This window comes from Zalophus californianus, chromosome 7 (assembly GCF_009762305.2).
Source record: "Zalophus californianus isolate mZalCal1 chromosome 7, mZalCal1.pri.v2, whole genome shotgun sequence".
In the NCBI taxonomy this organism is placed as follows: domain Eukaryota; kingdom Metazoa; phylum Chordata; class Mammalia; order Carnivora; family Otariidae; genus Zalophus; species Zalophus californianus.
This window is the reverse complement of record NC_045601.1, coordinates 135,682,914-135,706,683: the sequence shown is the minus strand read 5'-3', so window position 1 is coordinate 135,706,683 and position 23,770 is coordinate 135,682,914. Positions and strand designations below refer to the sequence as shown.

At 42.9% G+C, this 23,770-nt stretch overlaps 1 protein-coding gene and 1 long non-coding RNA gene across 14 annotated transcripts in view; one reads left to right on the top strand and one right to left on the bottom strand.

The window, feature by feature from the left end:
• The window catches only part of ATXN1 (ataxin 1), a 397,428-nt gene that overhangs the window by 58,522 nt on the left and 315,136 nt on the right, over positions 1–23,770 (top strand). The gene's annotated exons all lie outside the window — the stretch shown is intronic.
• Positions 15,259–21,726, bottom strand: LOC113927411. 3 transcript variants are annotated; one of them, XR_003521621.2, is made up of 7 exons: positions 21,665–21,726; positions 21,296–21,445; positions 20,517–20,624; positions 19,317–19,524; positions 18,702–18,853; positions 17,420–17,492; positions 15,259–16,696 (listed from the first exon to the last, which is right to left on the bottom strand). It is a non-coding gene; the product is annotated as an uncharacterized LOC113927411 (long non-coding RNA). The 3 variants fall into 3 exon arrangements; XR_003521619.2 differs by having other exon boundaries at positions 15,259–17,492; XR_003521620.2 differs by having other exon boundaries at positions 15,259–17,492; positions 21,296–21,419; positions 21,665–21,710.

Genomic DNA, 23,770 nt, shown 5'->3' with positions numbered 1-23,770 from the left:
GTTTTTGTTGCTCTTTTAAATGCAGTGTTAACAGTGAAGGATAGAGAAATTGCTTTCTGCCACTGAGCTGCTGAAAGGGTGAACACAACAGATCCGCAAATCCAGATGAACTTCCACAGGCAAATACTATTTCTTGTCTAGTGGTGAACTGAACATTGCACAGAAGAAAACAAAAAAAGGGGGCTTTTTTTTTCTGGAAGTAAAGATCAGGTATTAATTTCTGGACAGACCTTGTGTTGCACAAGTGAAATTAAAAAAAAAAATTCCTCTCTGGTTATATTTTCTTGGCATAGTTGAGCTTTTCTGCCTTTAAAAAAATTAGCTTAGTTGGAAAAGAAAGCAGTATTGAACACTGTATTTCATTTATTGAATTGGAAGGACAATCATAGAATCAGAATTTTAGAATTGATGAAAGGGCTTTAATCTAACCGAATGTTCTAATTTTACAGATGAGAAATCTGAGGTGTAGTGAGGTTAAGTGACCAGCCCTGCAACACACGGCTCGTTTGTTTGAGGGCTGAGGCTGAAAAAAACCAGCTCTCCAGAGACTCCTAGCTCAGTGTTTTTTCTTCTCTGGGCATAGCTTTTTAGCTTCAGTTAGGATCTTTCTCTATTATTGGGATTATTTTTTAAATGGCTTGGTTTTGAAAATGTATGATTTCAATGTCATTGTTCTCATCCTTCAAGAAGAAGAATAAAAAAAAAAACTTTCCTCAGGGGGTCTGGGTGGCTCAGTGGGTTAAGCGGCTGCCTTTGGCTCAGATCATGATCCCAGTGTCCCTGGATCAAGCCCCATGGCGGGCTCCCTGCTCAGCGGGGAGCCTGCTTCTCCCTCTCCCTGCCGCGTCCCGCCCCCCGCCTTGTGCTCGGTCTCTCTCTCACTGTCTGACAAATAAATAAATACAATCTTTAAACAAAAATTTCCTTAATGAAATGGCATTAACCATCTAGAATGGAAAGTATACGTACATATGCCACACAGACTTTTTAATGATTATCAGTGTGCCCTATCTAGAAGTTTTAATCCTCTTTAGACGAAGGTTTACGTGTTTAAGAAAAGCCCAGCATTGTGTTCAGTGTGGCTGTAGAACGAGGAAGCATCACCTCCTAGTCTTGGGAGGCAGAGTGGGGGAGGTAGGGAGGGGCAGCTCCTGTGTGGACCGCTCAGACACATTCTTGTTCTCGAGTCCTTCACGGGTTACTCAAGTGAGAGATGAGTGAAGCCCTTCTTCAGTGCAAGTCACGAATGACTGAGTGATGCGTTTAGATTTGGAGTTTCCAGGTGCTGTTCAAATAAATAACGAACATAGTCTGCAATGCAGGTGAAAAGTTAATCGTTCTGAATGGAAGTGGTTGCCATTTTTTTTTGCCCCTGTTACCTCTACGACATTACTCTCTTGCTGTGCCATGGGGGAGAGATGATTGGAGTGGGCAAACACTCTCTCCTGCTATTCTAGCCATAGGAAGGCACTGAGGGTGAGATGTATCTCCACGGCTGACCGGAAGGGACCACCTTCTGTCCCTTGGGCAGAACTCCCCGGAGCCGGCGGGGGGGGGGGGGGGTTCTGCTCCTCCTAGTAGCTGGAGCTCAGGAGAGCTGAGGCTTTTGATTGGTTGATTGCCATAAGGACTTGATTATTTATTTGTCCTTAGGTGTTGTGAACAGACTGATTTTATTGTTGTTTCATCCCCATTCGGCTTTGTTAGAAGTGTATTAGAAAGTCAGAAGGCAGAAATGTTTGGTCCCTTTGGAAAGGCAGGTCGGTCATTTACTCGCTATGGGCACTCTATTTAGGAAACTTTATACCGCATTTTACAATAATTTCTTCCTGAAAATGTTGAGGTGGGTTCCCCCCCCCCATGTGAGTAAATTGGAAACATTTGAGGATTAAGCCTAGTGAGAGTTTGGCCTCTTTTATGAGAGATTTAGGGAGTTGGGGACAACTAGAGGGGAAAAATAACATACAAAAATAATTTTTTAAAAATGAAAAAAAATAGGCTTAGCTCTTCAGAGACCATAAAAAATTTAAGTGCAAAGAAACCAGAAAACGGTGGAATGAACGCTTATGTTAAACAGCCATATTCTAAATAGCATTGCGATGCCTGGGATGGAGAGGGAATAGGAGGTTGAGAGAGGTCTTAGGGAAGTCTGCGGGGGGCATTATAGCAGTTTGATGACATCCTTGTACTTGGAATTATTTTGTCCTTCATACCTGATAATATGTTAATAATATGCCAAGGAATTTTCCTGATTTGTGATCTAAAGCGAAATCACCTCACGAATACGTGGTCCGTGAAATCCAGCTAAAATAAAATGTGTGAGTGGGTGCATCCCTCTCTCGTCTCCCTCCCCGCCCCACTGGGGCTCTCCACTTTAATATGGTGGTGTGGGTGCCCCTCAGGTGCCCTGGTGCAGTGTCTTAGGAGTCAGTGAGCCTTGCCAGAGTTTTCCTTAAAACTCCTACTGATAGAAGTATCATATCCGTACAGCAAAGATGTTTAAGAGAGAGAGGAGTTGAGAAGGTATTGCATGAAAAATGCCCCTACTCTTCCCCTCTCTTCGCTTTCAGGGTCAACACTACCTTTCCCTTGAAAATGAGAAGGGGAGAAAACCCTTTTTCTACTACGCCTGTGACAGAGATTTCAAAACTCTCTTGGTCCATCTAACACCGGGCTGTGTGACCACCAGACCTCTGGCCAGTAGGTCAGAAAGTAAATTTCTTTCTTTCTTTCAAATGTACCTCTCCCCAAAAGAATGCAACACTCTAATTCTTCAGAGTTTCTTCATGATTAGTCACTTTTGTTCCCTCATGTTTCCCTAGTAAAGTTTAAACAGTTAATTTTGTATACTCCTGGAATTAACTGCTTTCAGATAGTATATTTTAGTCGGTGTATTTAAAGGCATCAAGTGCTGACATTGTTAGAAGGAAAAAAACACCTCAACATTTTCAGGAAAAAATTATTGTAAAATGCGGTATAAAGTTTCCTAAATAGAGTTCAGGGTAGTGACATTAATTTATCCTTTTTTTTTTTGGAGATTTACTGTCATTTCTCTGAAATGATTACATGATATAGGACAGTTATGATGTCCCAGAAGCTCGTAATTCTTCTTGATGTCACGGCCTCTGTCCTATTCACTTTTTTTTTTTTTTAAAGATTTCATTTATTTATTTGACAGAGAGAGACACAGTGAGAGAGAGAACACAAGCAGGGGGAGAGGGAGAGGGAGAAGCGGGCTTCCCGCCGAGCAGGGAGCCCGATGCGGGGCTCGATCCCAGGACTGTGGGACCATGACCTGAGCCCACGGTAGATGCCTAACCACTGAGCCACCCAGGAGCCCTGTCCTATTCACTTTTCCTGGATGTCATGTCTTACAGCTCCTTTCCTTTGCCTCTGTCTGATCTGTTGTAAACTTGAGGGAGATCAGATAACCAAGCTTATAAAAATTACTAGCCTGAACTGTGTACCTTAATTTGAACCCCTTGCTTTCCTCACCTGCCAGCTTGGCCCAAGGCAGTCATGGCCACATTCTGGGTGCCCGAGGCTGACACAGTCGGGGAGGACTGTCCCAGGTGAAATAGTATGTTAATATATAAAGTAAGGGCTGCCAGTGTGCATGGTATTTTTTATTTAGTAACAGCCCACATGGGTACTGGATAAAAAAAATAAAAATAAATAGGGTCCCTTCTCGGCTTCAGCCAGTCGTGGTTCTAGATGAATCCGTAAGACATCTGTGTAGGACTTCAGTGTTGACTTCAACAAGGCAGAAAGGGAGGCCTGTTTGGTGTAGACCGGGAGCCTCAGGAGCAATCTCAATCCCAGATGGGTTGTCCTGTGTGCCTGGCCGGCATTGCCGGGGGACTTGGGTAGACGTGTGCCTTAGAGGAGTCCATGCCCGTGCCCGCTGTCTTCAGCTCCATTATCCCAGGAAGCAGAGGAGAGGGGACAACCTGAAGAGCATGGGTTTGTTGGATCTGCCACTTATGCTTCTCATCAGCTTCTTTCAGCTGAGGGGGGAGGAACTGGTGGATTTTGTGCACGCACCAAACGTGGGTAAGAGGACAGAGTGATCAATTATGCCGTGTGTGTGTGTGTGTGTGTGTGTGTGTGTGTGTGTGTGTGTAACATTTTTCCCCCAAAGTAGAAGCAGTGATCTATAAATGGATCTTTTTTGGAAAGAATGTAAACCTGACCTTTGGAACTCAGAATATTTTTTTTTGAGATTTTATTTTTTTATTTGTCAGAGAGAAAGAGAGCACAGTCGGGGGGAGTGGCAGAGGGAGAGGGAAAAGCAGACTCCTCGTTGAGCAAGGAGCCCGATGTGGGACTCGATCCCAGGACCCTGGGATCATGACCTGAGCCGAAGGCAGACGCTTAACCAACTGAGCCACCCAGAATATTTTTTTCATAGAAACAGTGTATGCTATAGCTGGGTCCCATGAAAGCTCACCAAGTCCCCTAACTTCCTTAGGACCATGCCCATCATAGTCTCGTGGACCCTTGGTGCTAACGGCCCTTCAGCTGGTTTGGCCCATGATTACGAAGAATGGCCACTGTGGCTTGTAGAATAATAGTGAAAAATGTGAGTAGAAGCAGGTCATTATTTATCTGGTAAAATGAGCGAGGCTAGCAAAGGGCCGGATGGGAAGTGAAATCACTTCCTGAAGTGGTGCCCAAGGACCCAAATTTGAACTAAGAACAGAGGGGAAGTTTAAGGTAAGGAGAGTTAAGAGTTCTTCTACTGGAGGAAGAACATTCTCACCTCAAGACTGCCTGAAAATAGAACAAGCTGATTGATGAGGTAATGAAATCGGCATCACCTGACATGTTCAGGCAGAGCTGGGAGGCCCCTCTCGTGAGGAATTCTCCAGAAGGGAGCCATATATTGAATGGAGAGGAATAATATACAACCAGTCCTTTTTCTCCTAACACTGAAATATGGCACTGAAGACTCACATTTGCGTCTCAGTTTTTAAATTGGGAAAGGTGATGTAACCGCATTGAAATAATTTTAACAAAGGCAAACAGCCTTAGTTTAACAACCCGAATACGGTATAACTTTATTTTTGTATTAAGTTCCTCACTAGCCTACACCTAATTTCTTTCAAACAAGGGGCAAAACTTAACTAAACACACAGAATGTTATTTTTCCCACTCTAAAGAGTGTAATGTTCACCATTACTGATCTGTTTTTACACTTCCAGGTGCTGATAATAATACACATATAATGGTATATTTATGTTATTGCTTATTTGAGTGTTTATTTTTTATTTTTAAAAGATTTTATTTATTTATTTGACAGAGAGAGAGACAGGGAGAGAAAGAACACAAGCAGGGGGAGTGGGAGAGGGAGAAGCAGGCTTCCCGCAGAGCAGGGAGCTGACGCAGGGCTCGATCCCAGGACGCGGGGACCATGACCTGAGCTGAAGGCGGACGCTTAACGACTGAGCCACCCAGGCGCCCCTTGTTTGAGTGTTTAAATTCATTATTAGAAAAATGAAAACCATATTCGAAACGTTTAGGAGTCTTACATAGTTTAAGTTTTTAATGGTTTCAAGATTTTGACGTTAATATTTCTGCACCTTAGTGGTCCTTGAGGATTATTCAGGGCAAGGTTCTTCTGACTTTTATAATTAGCATGCTGGATTCCCAGTTCTTCCTAGCCCAGGATGGGCTGTGTTTTACAGTAAACTCTGATAAAGGGTGATTGGAGGTAGAACAGTGAGGACAGGCTTCCAGTTAGCAGAGAGAACCTGTGACTTGCCGTCTGCTTTTCCTAGGTCACCAGTTCTCAAAGAATTTGAGTATAATTAAATACACTTTATAATAAACTAGGCTGAATATAATTTAATCTTTTCCTGAAGGTACTCTGGAGTCTTGGAGTGCTCTGGGGTCATGATGAACATCAATTACCTTCTCGCGGTGGGTGTACAGAAGGAGGCAGATAATAGAGTTCCACCTGATTGAGTCCTGGCTGACCGGACCTTTTCTGTTATCACAGGGAGTTCAGTGTCGAGACTTTGGAACTGCTGTTTCATGTTAAATTCGCAGGCAGGAGAGAATGTGATAAAGATGATCTCTTTGGTTTTGAGAGGTCGAAAGTTGATGGTAATCATTCCCGTGGACATGGTGGTATAGATAGAATGCCTGTCTATCTGCCAAATGTCTAAAACTCTCTCATATAACTTGACCATTATTCGATTCCTTTTTTTAAAGATTTATTTATTTATTTGAGAGAGAGAGCAAGAACCCACGAGAAGGGGGAGAGGCAGAGGGAGAGACAGAATCCTCAAGCAGACTCCGCATGGAGTGTGGAACCCAATGCAGGGCTAGATCTTATGACCCTGAGATCATGACCTGAGATGAAACCAAGAGTCGGACGCTTAACCGACTGAGCCACCCAGGTGTCTCCGTTGTTTGATTCTTATGACAATCCTAAGAATGAAGCATGGCAGCTGACATCCCATTTTTACAGATGCAAATAGACCTCAAAGTTTAAGTGACTTGGCGAAGATCACATAGCATGTAGATGGCTGAGGCCACTTGACTTCAGAATTCAGTGTTTTTGTTAGCATTCCAAAGGATACTAAACATTTGCACATTGTAATATTTTTGAGTGCTTACCGTGTTGTCTGTGGTGTGTGTTTATCAGCTCATTTAATTTTCACAAAAGCCCTGTGAGTAAGTAGATCTTGGTTCCTTGGAACTATTATGATTACGATGTTTAGAGATGAGGACCCTGAGGCACACAGAGAGGTTAGGGCATGCAGCTGGGGAGTGGCAGAGCTGAAATTTGAACCCAGGGGCTTGGGCTGCATGGCCCAGGCTCTCCCCTTCATGCCATCCTGCTACTCAGTGTGCAGACACACCAGTGTGAGGTCAATCAAGAGGCATGTCTAAGGGAATCTTCCTATCTGCGAAGACCTCTGCCTGTATGTTGGGTCTGGGATCATTCTGACAGACGTTTTGAGCCCAGATCGGCCATTTTGAGATACTTAGCCCTGAGCCTCAGTTTCTTCATCTCTAAAACAAAGATGTAGAACACCTCACTTCTTTGTAAGAATGAGATGAGGGGCCTGTAAAGCGCCGAACACAGTGCTTGTTCTGTAGCCTTTATTTTTAAAACTGTTTTGGTGATCATTTATTCATAATGGCCAAAACCATATTACAAGTTTTCCAAGAAGCTATCGTATGTTTCCCCTTGTGTGAATGTGTTTGTATTAATGGGATGTATTGTCTTTCTTGAGTCTTGAAAATAGGCACATCTGATAATTACATTTATTAATACTATTATACCCAGCTGCACTGGTCTCGACTTTTAACTTCATATCCTTAGAGAGCTAGCAAGTTGTCCAAGAACCCAAAGTGATCATACAAATTATTTGTCATATAGTTTCTTTGTGACTGTGATAAAGTAGAGGCTCTAATGGAAAAGTGCAAAGAGCAATGTTGATGTCAGTGGTTGCCAAGAATTATATAAACTACATAGAGCTCATTAGAAAATACACAATGTGACTGTTTTTCTTCTGTCTGAACACATAGCACCTAGAGCTGCCATTTGTCCACCATACCAACCATATTTGCTTGGTTTATATCTGTGTGTTCTAGGTATCTTCGCAATGACTGTCTACCATCCTTTACCATGCTTTCTAGGCAGTGTGCTTCAGACTGGAGGCTCTTTCTAACACAGGAACTCTATTGGCTTAACTGTGGTACCTACTTAATACATGTAACTGGCGGTAACTGCTTAGTAGGTGCTTTACATATTTAACATACCTCATTTTTTAATAAATACAACCCCCCTTCTTTTAACATTTTTAAAAAAGATTTATTTATTTTAGAGAGAGAGAGAAAGTGAATATGGGAAGAGGGAGAGGGAGAGAGAATCCTCAAGCAGACTCCCCACTGAGTGTGGAGCCCAACACAGGGCTCCATCCCAGGACCCTGAGATCAGGACCTGAGCCAAAATCAAGAGTCAGACGCTTCCCCAACTGAGCCACCCAGGCACCCCTTAACATTCTTTTAAATTTTAAATAGGCATTTTTTCCCCCATTTTTTCCTACCATGCATGATAGCACTGCATTGGCACTTCTAAACTACGCGTCTTTCTTCTTGTCTCGTAGGAGTTTATATTCATTCTTTTGGTGAATTTCACAGAGTACTCACTTTGTGCCTTGTACTCTCTAGGTTTAGGGAATCTAATAATGAGCAAGACAGACAAGGTTCCTGCCCTCAGGGAGCTTTGCCACTCTGCCTGAGGATGGTCCTGATGAAAGGAGCCCATAGTGATTTGGGACCTGTGACCCCTCCAGGGAATTTCTGCCTGGACATCACATCACCCTCATCTCTATGGAAAGCACGAAGTGCGTATGACATTATGTCAACACTTATTCAAGGGTAATGAAAGGTGCAGGTAGTGTTTGCAAATACTAAAGTCTGGTTGCAGTTTGAGGCTTTTTGCCTCCTTTCTTATCTCCTCTTATTCTTTTGTCTCATTCTCAGTTTTCAGAGCTTAGTCATTATTTCCTAGATCTTTTCCTAACATGTAATCGGGTGACCCAAGGGCGGGAGGCACGGGTTGCTTGAACTGCGCCATCTGCGAAGGCGACCAGCTGGGAAAGAGGATGCCACTCTGTGTGGCCAGGTCTGACCTGAGACAGCTCTCGCTGAATTTATGTTGCGTTCAATCTGTCTGGACAAGTCACTCGATCTGTACCTCCATTTTCTCATTATTGGGAAAAGGAGTTGAAGCAGAAGGATTTTCTAAAGTCCCTGCCAATGCTGCAGTGTTGTGATTCACATGTTCCTGAAAAGTTGAGTGTCCTTATGTCAATAAATGGAAATATATTTTCCAATGAGCCTGGAAATCTATTTTCCAATTATCCTCTCCCCTGGTTTATAACTTATCATCAATGTGTTGTGGCTTCTAACACTGTTGCTGCTCCAAGCCCATCAAGAGGTTAATTACCTGTGAAGAATGAGGAGCTGCTGGAAAGCTGTAAAATGTTCAAGAGAACTTTGGAGCTAATCTCTTTGGTAATGTGAATAATAAATGTCCTTCATGTATCTAGTTTCCAGGAGGAGGCATAGTGGTACAGGGCTATCTACGCTGGACAAAGTCAAGTTGCTGATAGAGGGTCAAGCTTATCAGGATCATCCCCTTTCTTCTAGAGGTTATTCAGTCGGAGCACAAATAATGCTTTTATTTTATCTATCTATCTATCTAGCTATCTATCTATCTATCTATCTATTTTTTTGCACAAATAATGCTTTTAAAGAAAACAACTGGGTTCTTCCATGTGCCCTTAGGAATCCGGAATAGTACCCTTTTTGTTTGTATCATCTCGCTGTCCTGTAGTGGGTAAAAACTCCAAATGAGGAAACAGATGAGGAATTTGTTTCAAAAAACTTTGTAATTGCTAACAAAGTTCATCTCCTTTTCCATTCTTTTCCATCTGGAAAAGAACAGCCCCAGGCCCTAAACTTGCTTTCCTGTGACTTCAGCGGACCTCATGCGTTGCAGTCCCGTAGCACTGCCTGACTCACAAGCTCTGTCCTAAAGAATAAGTATTGTCTCCGTTTGCTCGAAAATATGCCAGGCAGGAAATCCCCTCTGCATATAGGGAAGGTAGTGTGTTTCAACACACACACACACACACACACACACACACACACACACACACACACACACACACACACACACACACACACACACACACACACACACACACACACACACACACACACACACACACACACACACACACACACACCACTAAGCACATCTATTTCCATGCTTCCTTTCAGTAAAATACCTAGGAAAAAGGGAAAGCTGTTTAACCAGCTTCTGGTGGTTGTCGGGGATATCATTAGTGGGAGTCTCAAGATAGTAAATTAAATTTTATGAAGTAGTTTATTGGTAGTTTTGGAACGGCATTACTTTTTAGGTAGCCCTGTTTGTCACTGGGCAGGAGGGAAGCAGGTTGAATGTCACCAGGAATATTTTATGGAAAGCAGACATATAAGGAATTCTCTTTTCCCCATTACCCTTATATTTTTGGGTTGCCGTGTTATGTTAAGTCTGGCTGGCCAGATTCCAGCCAAGAGGATGTTACAACTTACGAAAAATTATTCAGCCTTCGGTGTTAAGCAGGACTTTGCTATTTCTGAATTTAGTTGGTGTTCTTTTTTTTTTTTTAAAGATTTTATTTATTTTCGGGTGCCTGGGTGGCTCAGTTGGTTAGGCGGCTGCCTTGGGCTCGGGTCATGATCTCGGGGTCCTGGGGTTGAGCCCCACATCGGGCTCCCTGCTCAGTGGGGAGTCTGCTTCTCCCTCTCCCTCTGCTGCTCTCTCGCTCATGCTCTCTCTCGTTCAAATAAATGAATAAAATCTAAAAATAAAATAAAAAAGATTTTATTTATTTTTGAGAGAGAGAGAGAGAGAGAGAGAGAGAGCAAGCACACAAGCAGGGGGAGGGGCAGAGGGAGAAGCAGGCTCCCCACTGAGCAGGGAACCCGATGCAGGACTCAATCCCAGAACCCTGGGATCATGACCTGAGCCGAAGGCAGACACTTAACTGATCGAGCCACCCAGGTGCCCCTTTAGTTGGTGTTCTGTGGAGGAGGCCAAAGTCAGGGGTTTTGCCTGTCATTGATAAGGGAAGCCTTGAGCTGTTGGCTTGGTATTCGTGTACCAACTTGCCTCTGGAGCTGAGCTTAGAACCTTGTCTCCACTTATTCTGTCTGTGATTTCAGAGCTGTTTCAAGAATTTTTTTTTTTTTTAAGATTTTATTTATTTATTTGACAGAGAGAGACACAGAGAGGGAACACAAGCAGGGGGAGTGGGAGAGGGAGAAGCAGGCTTCCCACGGAGCAGGGAGCCCGATGCGGGACCCGATCCCAGGACCCTGGGATCACGACCCGATCTGAAGGCAGACGCTTAACGACTGAGCCACCCAGGTGCCTCTGTTTCAAGAATTCTTTATTGACTCGGCACCAAGCGTGTATTTCTCAAGTTAGAGGGAGGGATGGACTCCCAAGAGACAGACATTGTGTTAGCCCCCCATCCCTTTTTTAATAAGAAGGCTTTTTAAGTAAAGCCACTAAAGGATATGTCTCATTGTCATGGAAATTCATCACTTTATTTTTTAATTTTTTTTGCCTCCTATCTTAATATACTTTTTACTTTAGGTAACCACTATGATACAGCATACATAAATCCCCAGAGCATGAAAATGAATTTAAGAGCTAATGTTATTAGAAAGTTCTCAAGTCAGTGATACAGGAACCCAGTGACATGTAATCCACAAGACGTCCCTCAGTGAACTGGCTTTTCAAGGGGACTGTCACATACTGTTGCTGATAGAAGGATGATGGTGTTGGAAGGGACTCCATATGAAAGTACAGTTTCTTCATGCCTTATATGTTGTTTGGTGAGGATTTCTGGCAGAGAATTTTTTTTGGGGGGGGGGTAGTCTTCTGGTTGCTGTGGGAATACTGATTGACAGTTTTGGTGACTTTACGAGTAACAAATAAAGTTACATATGGTAAAGACATGAAAATATCAAGGAAATCATGTGTGTCCCAAATACAGATATCTCCTTTAAATTTGTATGCATCTTTGTCTTCATTCCTCATGGTGTTTGTTATCCTGTGTGTGTGTGTTTCTTCTTCTATTCTAGGCTGCTTGAGGAAAAATGCTGATTCATAGTGTCATTGTCTTTTGTTTTCCCAGGGAGATTCTGGGTCTGTTTCTAAGTTCATTTTTCTACAGCCTAGAGTTTAATCTCTCTAGATAAATCTTTATTTTTTTCCCCCTCTTACAGACACAGGGCATTTTGCTCTGTTTATGTTAATAAATGTCAGGCTAGTCCCAGAGTATTAGAAGACATGCCAGTCATTTCCTAAAGCTCTTGAGCATGCTTTCTTTCCCCCTCTGTTTCTTAATATATTGAACTTTTTGGAGTTTACCTTTTAGGTGTTTGAAGGTGGTATTAGGAGATTCTAAGATTTTACTGACAGTATCTAGAAGGTCTTGTCATCACTGATCTAGAACACATGTATCAGGGAGACCCTAGTGGAAATTTTCTCATCCCAAAAGTTTAGAAGGTTTACATTCTGGAGAGGAAGAAGTTTTTCAGATATATTATATAGATTTTGCCATAGTGAGGTGAGTGGTACTTTCAACTGAACATTTCCCCTATACGAGCCAGCAGACAGCTTGGCTTCCTGGTTGTAATTATATGCCATTGGCTTGGTGGTTATTATTTTAGAAACTGAGTTCATCATGGACTGCCTGAGCATTCCCATTAAGATTGTAATTCCATCCAAGGTTTATAGTGTCATCGTAGAAACTAGATGGAATTACAGCCCCGTGCACATTTTGGAAGACTGCATTATTTATTGAAATACTTTATAAAGTTAAATAATTTTGTAAATATCCTGAAAGTACTTGGGACTTAGAAATCTAATCTTAGCCACATAGAAGGTTCTCAGTAAATATCTGTTGTTTATTTGGTTGACTTCGTTTACGTCTTTAAATAAATTATGTTTTTTTTCAAAAAAAAAAAACAAAACCCTGGAGAGGCTGTACTTGTATCTGTAGGACTTAAAAAAAAAAAAAAAAACCTTGCCTTAAAAGCTTTTAGGGTCTCCTGCTTGTTAATTGATGAAAAAATTGGCTCCGTGTATGAATATTATTTATTCTTCTCTGGTTCTAGCCTAGAGTGTAAAATTGAGCGGTTCCAGCGGCCCAGGATCTTCATTTCAGAGAAGTCCACTTGTCCCAAGTAATCCGTTTTACATAAACATCTCTTTTCTACATCATGTTGCTAAACCTGTGTGCCCCATGCCTTTGAGGTGGACCCCTATGAGGTGAATAATTATACAACCAGAAACTTTGGCTGTTCTGTTGGAATATTGGATGGATGCCTTTCTTAATGGTCTTAATCAGGGCAAGAACTGTCCAGATAATTCACTAACATGGTGTGTTACCAGATATGAATGGCCTCTGGTTTTCATGCCCCTAGACATACTACTTCAGAAAAATATAAGGTTGGAAGTTCACAAAAGATACATCATATATTTCAGAGTCTGATATGGTTTTTATTTTTTTTAATTTTATTTATTTTTTTCTAAGTAGGCTCCATGCCCAGCGTGGAGCCCAACACAGGGCTTGAACTCAACGACCCTGAGATCAAGACCTGAGCTGAGATCAAGAGTCGGACTCGTAAATCAGCTGAGCCACCCAGGTGCCCCTGATAATGGTTTTTAAATTGTAGACTCTGTGTTATATATTTTGGGATGATTATATATACTCTGGGTAACAAATTATTACTGAAAATGTTATTGCCTGTGCCATCATGCCCTGCAAGATCATAGTGTCAAGAAGCTAAAAGTCAACATATTTTGAGTATTTTTTTTTTTATTTTGCAATTTTGGGGATTTGCAGGCATGTATGGAAGATTCTTCAAAGCTAAAAAAATTTCAATGAAGGAAATTCTGTATTATTTTAATTGTCAGAAATATTTAAAATTTATATAAAATTATATTAATAATCCATTACTTATGAATGTATCTGTTCCAGGAAGCATTCATTTTTAAGAGTTCATATGTAGAGGGGACGCCTGGGTGGCTCAGTTGGTTAAGTATCTGCCTTCCGCTCAGGTCATGATCCCAGGGTCCTGGAATCGAGTCCCGCATCTGGTTTCCTGCTCAGCGGGGAGTCCTCTTCTCCCCCTCCCTCTGCTGCTCCCCCTGCTGTGCTCTCCCTCTCTTTCTGTCTCTCTGACAAATAAATAAACAAAATCTTTAAAAAAAAAGTTTGTATGTAGAACAGAGATAACAAATAGGTAGAGCTAAAGTCAATGCTTTCTGCTCTTGAAGAATTTATTGAAAAAGAAGATAATCTTTACCTTGTCATCTCTCTCTTTAAGGGCTTAAAAACACTTGGAGAATGTTTCTGCTTTTAACAGTTTAAAGGTTGAACAATGACGGGTCCCTCTGTCTTCTGATTTATTTTGATGTAAATTCTTTTTCTTTTCTTTTATCACCTGTAAACATTTTATGTTAGCCCTATAAATTAGACGCTGGTCTTTAATTAAATAGAACCCCTTGATCCACCTTACAAGGAACAAAAAGTGGTATTTTCTCCTTCAACATCTCACAGGGAGGACTGCTGGATTTTATGTAAGAAGTTGACTTTAAAAGTGGTGGGGTATTTTTGTATGTGGTGTGGGTGCAGCAACAATATTGTGCATTTCTTTCAAAAGGATCTGTGGGTGGGGGAACTACCTTTGGTGCCCTCCCTAGTTACTCACTCAGTTGTTCCTCACCAGAAGAGGGGAAACCCAGGGCTTCGTATCCACTCATTCTGAATAACAGGGCTGGGGGTTGGTGGGGTGGAAAGGCCACTGTCCTTTGGCAGAAGCCTTCGTGGTACAGTAGCTTAGCAAAATGCAGGGTGTTTTTTTGTTTGTTTGTTTGTAACATTTTATTTATTTTTTATTTTATTTATTTCTTTTAAGGATTTTATTTATTTGACAGAGAGACACAGCGAGAGCAGGAACAGAAGCAGGGGGAGTGGGAGAGGGAGAAGCAGGCTTCCTGCTGAGCAGGGAGCCCGATGCAGGGCTCGATCCCAGGACCCTGGGATCATGACCTGAGCCGAAGGTAGACGCTTAACGACCGAGCCACTGAGGCGCCCCAGCAAAATGCAGTTTTATTCTTTTACTATCAGTCTATAGCATAGGCTCTTGTACAAATGACACTAGTGATCAAAATGGAGTATGATAGTGAACAAAATTTATGGCGCACTTAACACATTCACGGGATATAAACAGTGAAAGCATTTAAGTCCTTTCCCAGGTAGTAAGTGATTCCTGGAGCCAGAGGTGGAAGGCTAGTTTGTGTGTCTATGCCTGTTATTTGGGCAGTTTAACAAATATTTGGTTCGTTGACAATTTCCGTGGTTTTCCTACAGAAAATTTCTTTTTTTTTTTTTTTTAAGATTTTATTTATTTTACAGAGAGAGAGCGAGCCAGAGAGCATGAGCTGGGGTGCGGAGGGTCAGAGGGAGAGGGAGAAGCAGACTCCCCACTGAGCAGGGAGCCTGACGTGGGGCTCGATCCCAGGACCCTGGGATCATGACCTGAGCGCAAGGCAGATGCCTAACCGACTGAGCCACCCAGGCGCCCCCCCTACAGAAAATTTCATTCAGTGTGCTTCTCATTTGTTTTCCATGAGGCCTTTGTCACCTCTAGAATCTGAAGGTGAATGAATGAAGAATCTATAATTTTTTTTTTAGAAAACACTCCTGATTTAAGAAATGTGACACTTGCATGTAAGACCAAAAATTTATAGGTTATGCAATAAATTCAAAGAAATTGAATTGGATAGCCGTAAGAAAACATTATCTTTATTAGCAGAGACTAAATGACTGAAGTTTTACTAAGTACTAAAGGCAGGTAAAGAATGTCAGTGGTCAGGCGACACCAGAAACTGCAGAAGTCAGGCTTGTCATTAACGATTGTGTGGCCTTCGGCAAGTAACCTAAATTCTCTGGGCCTTAGGAAAAACGAGGAAGTTGGATTATATTAGTGGTTTTCAGATGTGGCTTCAGAACCCCTTGGAGCAGCTGTAGGTCCCCCACCAGGCCTCTACCGAGTTAGCCTAGAGCTTGGGTTGGGGAGGGAGGTTGAGGCCCAGGAAGCTTTGTGCTACAGTAGCTAGTAGGCATTTTCAGTTCGTGGGACCATTAAATCAAGTGATCTTTAAGACCATTTCCAACTCTTACATTTCAGTCAATCCCTAGGAGAAAAAGTTCGTCCTTAGTCAGCAGGAAGCAATCCAATAAGGAATTGGGCCTCTACGAAAGAACACTTTCGAATGGGAGAGGGGGTATGGGTTTGATCATTTCCAAGGGCTGCTGCTTGTCCGCGGTCAGATAAGTCTAAGATCTTTCCAAAGGCATCGAGAGGAGAGCTGAGAAAGGTTATTCTCTCTACCATCGCTCCTTCGAAGACACTGGGGACAGGAGTGATAAAGGTCCTTTGAGTTGAGGGGGATCTCTGGATGCCCCCGTGTCTTCATGTGATCAGGCGTGGGCTGGTCTGCGTTGATGTTGGCCCCGTGGCCAGCGTCGGAGTGATGGACAAACGATGGGCACGGTGGCCATCTGTCGTCATGCCAGACCAAGGAGGGACTGGGAGGAGTGTGACGTGACTGAGCCCCAGGCAGAGGCTCTGACAGCTCGCTGGCATCCGGATCCATCGCCTCTACCCCTGCAGCCTGGGCACAGCGACTAGCTCAGGGAAAAGGGGATGAGGGGCAGGGGAAGAGAGGAGACTGCAGGGACCTAAGGTGTAATAGCCATGGTGGCCGCTGAGCCGTTGGCCAAGAAGAAAAGTCTCTGGCACTAGATGCCAAGCATGTTTGTCCTAGAATGGGGTTCAGAAATTCAAACAGAACACTGTCTGTTTTGAAGGACTCATGTGAAAGGTTGGTTTGTCCCGAGCCTCAACCCAGGAGTCTGCCTGTCATAAACATGGTTAAGTCATCCCCAGACCTGTTGACCGTCATCTCCGAAATTCGTTAGACAAGGACCCGGGCTTCAGCTCTCTGATGAGGAGTGGGAGGGTGTTTTTTGGAACACCTCGGCCTTTTGAATGGTAAGGGAGGGCTCTCTGTCAGAAGTTCCTGCAGGACAGTTAACAGAGGTGGAAAGTTGAAATAACCTTAAAGGTACCGAAGCTGAGAAACTGCCCTCTTTATCCTAACAGCCTCAATTAGTTTTGGAAGGCTGTCAGTGGAGAAACTCAGGGCCGCAAATTCAGAAGGCAGCTGTGTCGGTGTCGGGTGCGTCGGGGGCCCTGGCCCCTGGGGCACCACACCTGTCTCACACCTTGTCGCAAACCCAGGTGAAGAAAGCCGCATCCTCCTTGCAGCTAGACCCCGACACACGGACCTCTAAGATTTACACTCTGAACACTCAAGGAAGTGGTTGGTTGTGTGACACAAGGAGTCCTCTTTGGTAAATAACTTTTTTTTTTTTTTTTTGCAAAAGCTTTATGGAAGAAAGCAGAAGGATGCCTTTCCGCTAGTGTTTTGGAAACCTGGATCTCATCAGCTTTCTGGCTGGTTTTGGCTGTCGAGGTTCCTTATGCCAGAGCCACCGTGAGCCAGGTTTCTGAGGTTCCTCCGGACCCATGTTGGCAGCCTCTTAAAAATAACTGTCATTCCAAGTTCAGCTAAAATATATAACTCAACAAATAAATACATATAAAGCGTATGAATAGAAGTAGCAAAGTGAGGGTTAGCGGACCCAAGAGTGACAGCCTTGCCATGAAAAATACCATAAAACACTCTTCGGAAGGTCAGTTGCTTATGTTATTACTGTACAGTAAATGGAGAGGCTCTGACCCATTTCTCATGATCCGTGATTTCCCATTTCTCTGCCGGGAGGTTTCGAGGAGCTGACCCCTTGCAAATTTTCCTGAAAAAACAAAACAAAACAAAACAAAAACTTCCCTCATGTCTGTCACTGGTTTCTCCCAGGCAGTGTGTGGGCAAGGGGTTCACCGTCCTGGTAAAAGACATGAAATGTCACCCTCACATCTTCCCTTTTTCTTCTAGAAATGTTCTTTACGATTTTGAATGGGAAATCCTCAAATGGAGGATTACATAATGTTTGCTGATCGAGCGTGCATGTGATAGATGAGAGCAGAGAGCCCGGTAGAGAAGGGAGAATCTTCACGTTTGGACCCTATGCTCACTGTGTCCGGATATGGATGCTGACAGGTCGGGGGAGGGGGCGGGGGGAGCTCTGAAGGAGAACAAGCTGCGGACCGAGAAGGAGTCAAGAGTCCGTTGTTCTTTACCTGTGGTGCTTATGTTTTATCAAGGCTCTTCCCAACATTACCGTCAGAGAGGAGAGAAGACATTGAAGCCTGTTCTATGGGGAGCTGTTTGTTATACAGGGTGGCTTTCATTTTCAAGGCTCTACTATGTTCAGAAGAGTGAATGTTGGTGCTTTCAGTGTTCCTTCTCTCCGCCCCCCCCCCCCCCGCCTCTCCACCCCCCAGCTTCTGCTATCTGCCATGCATATATTTCATTTGGCATTTAAGTGCACGGTTCTTAAAACTGCTGACGAATAATCTCCCTTTCACATTTTCCTGGCACCATGGTCTCACTGTAAATGCTCTCTGCATGTTCTTGGGAAGTTGCATAATTGCAGGTACTCTCGTTTACTGTGCAATATGCTCGGTGACTAATGGCCTAATCAGGACTTGGAAAATATATAAACAGTTCAACAGAAGCAATTGATTCACTGAGCTCTTTTCTTCCAGACAAGGGTGAGCTAATGGGAGTTAGAAAGACGGAGGTGCGCAGCCTTTGATGTACTGCAGTTGGAGTGTTCCCACAAACGCCGTGTGTTATTGCTCATTGATGCCGTGTGTCCTGTTTCATATGCATGAGCCCGCGGTGCCAAATGGTCGTCCTAATTGGCTCTCACTTGGTATTCCCTAATGTGGATGTTACGTGTGTTACCACTTTTTTCCCTTTCCTCTCAATACGCCCGAGTGTGACAGCGTTGGAGGGGCAGGCTGTCTCATCTCGTGTGTCCCCCGTGGTGACACCCTGGCCCTGGTTTCTGAGGAAAAAGTTGCTGTGGAGACTCTAGAAGCTGGGCTGCGTGGCTTACCTCGGCACGTTGTCGTCAACCCGGGTTCTTGTTCTCTTGTCCTTGGCGGTGCTTTTCCTTCCAAAACGTCCAGTCGGGGTGCCCGGAGGTAGAGACTTGCAGCGGGGACGGAGTATCCCAAAGAGGACCCAGGTGTCACCCTGGAGCCCTATCTGGTGGGGGACAGAGGATAGCAGTCATCACTGTCATGTTGGGAATGTATTAGATATCCTCTGAATTCTGCATCTCGTCCCCACCCAGTCCTTTCCCATGCCAAATTTGCTGTCTTTTAGCTTGATCGCTGATTGAATTTCTCCCGATTTTTGATGACATCGCTGAATCTCTAGAAGCTAGCGTCTCATTGACGGAATAGTTCAGGGCATTCGAAAATAAATGATTAATGACGTGTTTTCTCAAATAAGATACATGCCAGTTCATTCATCAAGGAAAAAAAAAAAAAAGAGTCCTTTCACACGTTCCCCGTCCCACATTCATGGTAATGTTTGGATGTCTTTGTGGCTGTTTAGGAATTAGAGAGCCCCCAGGCTTCTTTCCAGAGAATAGTGAATGACCACTCATCAGTGTTATCTGGTTCACTTTAAGTTTTAAGTTGCTGGAGCATAAGGTTTCCCATACCTTCCGGGACCCTGTCGTCCTTCACTCCCTCGCTTGGGCGACATGCCCTCACCCTCATGTGGGAGCTGCGGTGGGCCCTTCTTCCTTGGAGGATCTGGTGAATGTACGACACATTTTGCTGTTCGTACCATCCCTTGTTAGCTCTCCCAGAGGAATGTGTGTTTTGGAAAAGCACGGTGGTTGAGAATTTCTCCTGGAGCTCAGCACACTGTGGGTTAGGAAGTGAGAAGAAAGGGAAGGGGGTAGAGGGAGATGTTTGGGGGCTAACGGGCCTTTCTGGGGCTCTTGAGAGCAATAGATGTTAAGGTCAACACATTGACCCAAGGCTGCCTGCAGCTCTGCTTTGCACCATGACCCTCCAAAGAGACCATTTCTGGGGCTACTGTTCCCAGAAAAGCTGGGGTACAGAGCAAGGAGGCGGGACGGTGTCCTCCCATACTTACTTAAATCCTGCATATTTTGTCAGACTTTTATTATGTGTATTATTTTTAATTTTTTTATTACATAGCAACCAGATTACGAATTCTTTAAAGAAATTGTTTTTCACGTTACTCTTAATACCACTACATTAAGAACCTGAGATATAAAGCCACAAATCCTTTAACTACAACAATAAGAAACGTATTAATATGCATTAAGGTTAAAGAAGCTTAATAGTACAACAGGACAGAGCAAAATCTGCTGGAAGGCACTGACGCTTTAGCATTCTTCGTCCAGTCCTTGCATTTAACTGCAGAAACAGAATACTTATTTTAAGAGACATTGATGTGTGGACCTCCAGAGAGTTCTTCCTCATCTAACTCAGTAGCTCCTGGACGCCAGTACACATGGAAGTTACCGTAAAGAGTTGTATGCACAACATCATGTTTGCAGTGTCTTACAGGGAAGTTAAGGGATTTTCAAAGTTAATTTGGATTATATGTGACTTTTGCTTAGCTTTTGAACTTAACCTCCCACGTAAAAACTGTACTCTACTGTCTTTTCCTCCCTCACTCCCTACTTTTCATCTTTTCCTTTTCTTCTCCTCTCTGTTCCGACTGGTGGATTAAATCCCACAGATTTTTTTTTTCTTGTGAAATCAAAATAGTGGTGTCTACTTATATTCAAACCAGAAAATGACTAGTATACTGAATATTCAGATCTCTGAGGAAAAAAATAAATAATGCAAGTATTCTGTAAAAGTCTATCTAAATTCCTTACCCTGTGTTCCTCTGTGGCTTTCTGTCTTCAGTTTCCCATTTTTAGCTGGAAGAGAGTACCAGCCAAAAGACAGCCAGGTTCTCTTTGCAGCAAAGCATATCAAACCATCTGTAGATGAGAAAGTAACATTTTGGCTTAAAAGCTGCCTTCTAATATGAGACAGAATGGAGATGATAATAACTAATAGAGAATAGAAAATGGCATTGTGAATAAGAATCTGAAAATAAGGTTTTCCTAAATAACCCAAGGATGTCCGGTAGTTGGTGATACAAACATGTACATTTCCTCAAAATCAAAAGGAATTAAACTAGAGACCCAAGAAGCCAGATTACAAAGAAGTGTGGTAAGTGAAAGATACATCGAACATTATTGCCAGAATTTGGAAAAACGAACAAGCAAACAACATTTTGGCTCAAGCAGCAGGTCTGTTTAGGCAAACAGCCATGGATGGGTAAAAGTTGCAAGAAAAAAAGATCTCATCATGCACCAAACACTTTCAGACAACCGTTTAATTTTATTTTAAGTTTTACTTATTGAGGTAATCTCTGAACCCAACTAGGGGCTTGAACTCACAACCCTGCGATCAAGAGGCGCATGCTCTTCCGACTAGAGCCAGCCAGGTGCCCCGACAACCATTTAATTTCTTAAAATTTCACAGACATTTTAAAGGGAACAGTAAATACAGAAAACAGGTGATGATGGACGAAAACAGAATGAGTTAAGAGCAGTACTAGAAAATGAACAATTATATCTGAGTTTCATCAGTGTCTTTTGCTCACCTTCACAATTAGTCATCCAGCGAGAAACAAACGGAGGTGAACATTTTAGCTGCTTCAAAGGAACCAGCTGCTTCAAAGGACAAATGTTCGTGTTGAATTTCACTGAATTGTAACCCTCGACAAACTACAGTGTAAACAGGACAAACTTCACTGGTGGGAGTGAAGCAGGATACAAGTAAAATGGGTAAAATAAACAAGATTTGAAGAAAAATCCTAGTATATAGAGAATTTAAAAATAGAAGACGCCCCCCGCCGGCGCCCCCCCGCCCCCCCCCCCCCCCCCCCCACTTAATGAATACCTGTATTTCAACTTGGAGCCCTCTGCCTGCAAAGTTCACTGCCTGTCACTTCCCAGCACTCACCACATACCTCTTGATTCACACCTCATGGTTTGTTTACATATCTGGCTCCCGGACTCAGGGTGGAAAGCTTCTTTAAGGACAAGGACAAACTCTGGTTCCTTTTTACATTTCCCGTGGTGCTTTGCTCACTGCAGCCACTCAGACATTAGTCATCGATTTTTTTTAAAAAAACAGCTGGCTTGGTAAGTGAAAATAAAATAAAACAGCAAAATGAGACAAACACTCAGATCTGAAATGTTACAAAATAATCGTCAACAGTGCTTGAACACAGGATCAAATGGACATACTATTCCAGATACTGTGATGGAATCATTGAGGCTGGTGTAAAACTTCTCTTTGTCAGCTGAAGGTTCCAGAATAGAGGCCAACGGCATAGCTAAATTTGTTATGGAGATGTTTCCAACCCAAAAGAATCATACTGAAATTCTTTTGTCACCATGAGCAATCCACAGTAGAAAATACAATTTGTGAGTTGGGAATCAGAGTAAGGAACCCAAATTGATATTCTTTTCTTAGAAAAAAAAAATATCCATTCTTCCACTTGTATTGCTTTCTCTTTTATAGCTTTGGCTCCCTCTTTCCCGTTGTCTATTATCCCACCACTAGATGGACAGTGTGGGGACCATATTTCATTCATATGTGTTCTTGGAGTCTAGCACAAAGTAGGCACTCCGCAACTGTTGAATGAAGAAATAAGATGTTTCAATTTCCCTAACAGCTAAAAGGATATATAAAACCAGTGCTAAGATCAACAAGAGTTGGTTTCATATGCTGGTAATTGTGGGTTTGGAAATAAGGAGCTACTTTATACATTATTTTTATAGAAGTGTGTCATATACCTGAGTAACTTTCAAAGTAAAAATTTATAGTTGTGGGATATTAAAGCTGGCAGGGACTTAAAACCTGCAGCTCCATCCACTTAAGAGCATTCCCCTGCTCTTCTCAATTAGCCATATAAAAGCGGGGAGTGTGGGTTAGTAAATAATCTTTTCAGAACCTTAGCTTTGTATATGTTTCCAGCAGATTGCAAACTCACCCACACTTGCTACTTTATTGCTACTGTGGTGGAGTCATTCCTGTCCGGATGAGGGTAGCTGGCTTGGAGACAGAGGCTCCGTGTTGTTACCCTGTTGTTACCTGTCTTGATGTTTCCATGCATAATGCAGCACTTTGGAATTTGTGATTTTGCATATTGGAGACAATGGCTAATGATGTCCCAGGTCTTTCTCCCTGTCCCCACCCCATCATCTTCATCCCCGGCAGTGTGCTACATCCCAGTTTTAAGTAGCATACAATATTCATCCCCACTTCCCCCTGAAAATTCTTTCCCTGTCCCCTCCCTCCTCATATGTACTGCTTGTCACCAATGCTTGAATTTCACATGTTTGAAATGAGTTAAGAAAGATAATCTGTGGCTACCAGGGTTGAGTGTCCTGAGGCCAGTATCAGTACAAAAAAAGTTGAGTGTAGAATCCATAATGAGTATAGGGGTTTGGTGTAGGACCTTGACTCTTAGATCTTCAGAGTCACATGATCTTATTTGCAGGCTTTCTAAGAAGATTGTGCACTTGGAGAAAGGCCTCTGAGAGAAAAACGTGAAATTCTAAAGTCTCAGGATTGATACAGCAGTCGTGGATGGAGGATTAATCTACAGAGACTGTAGTTAACTGATCGGTTAAAAAGCCATTGGTTACTTGTAGGTACCAGGGATGTGTATGCTAACATGCCTGAAAGAACATTCTGGAGAGCCACCTCCCTCCAGAAGGCTCTGGCTTTCAGTTAGACTAATGGTGATCCTGTGAATTTCACATCCCATTTTGGAAACTGTAGTCTTGTTTCAGATTCCAGGAAGAACAGGACCTGTGTTTCCCATTTACTGTTTTGTTATTTTGGAAATTGAAATGGCAAGTCTGAGCAGAATTAAGAATTACGTAAAACAGGATCTTTTAACATCTTTGTTTAAGTCCTTTTCTTAGAACTTGCCGAGGACATTGTCTGTGTTTCTAGTAGACTGGCTTCTTATTCCCGGACAGTGGCTATTTCCCAAGATCCGATTCCAGAACATCTGTTCTGCCATTGGTCAGGCTTTCAGTCATCTCCTATTTGATTTATG